We start from the raw sequence: 525 nt of genomic DNA on the forward strand, positions 1-525 counted from the left end.
CTGCACCTTTTCCTGCACTCTCCTTCCGCTCCGCTTCCATTGAGATCCCCTCAGCGGATTGCCGTCAGATTTCTCCGCTTTGCTTTCAGCGGTTACACGATGACCGCAGATCTTTGTGATTTATGGATTTCATGTTGAGGAATCCCAAAAATTCTCCTGGGGGAGATCAGGGCTTTCATTTAATACATCGAGGACCGGGGACCCATAAAGTACCGGCATGCTGGGTCACCTCTGATTGGCAGATCCGGAGTTCCCCAAGGTGTTATTTAGACAATTGTGCTCTTCCAGCCTTGTGGTCACAGTTTGGTGAAGACCCTTTTCTGCCTCCCCATGACTATGCCCGGGGTACAAACCCCCTCCATAAAAACATGGGGTCACCAGTTTGGTGTGGAGGAACCCGAGTGTCCTGCACAGAGCCCTGACCCCAACGCTACTGAACACCTTTGGGGTGAATTGGAATGGTGAGCCTGGTCTTCTCATCCAACAGCAGTACCTGACCTCACCAATAGGGGGCAAATCCCCACC

The sequence above is a fragment of the Pyxicephalus adspersus genome, chromosome 11 (assembly GCF_032062135.1).
Source record: "Pyxicephalus adspersus chromosome 11, UCB_Pads_2.0, whole genome shotgun sequence".
Taxonomy (NCBI): domain Eukaryota; kingdom Metazoa; phylum Chordata; class Amphibia; order Anura; family Pyxicephalidae; genus Pyxicephalus; species Pyxicephalus adspersus.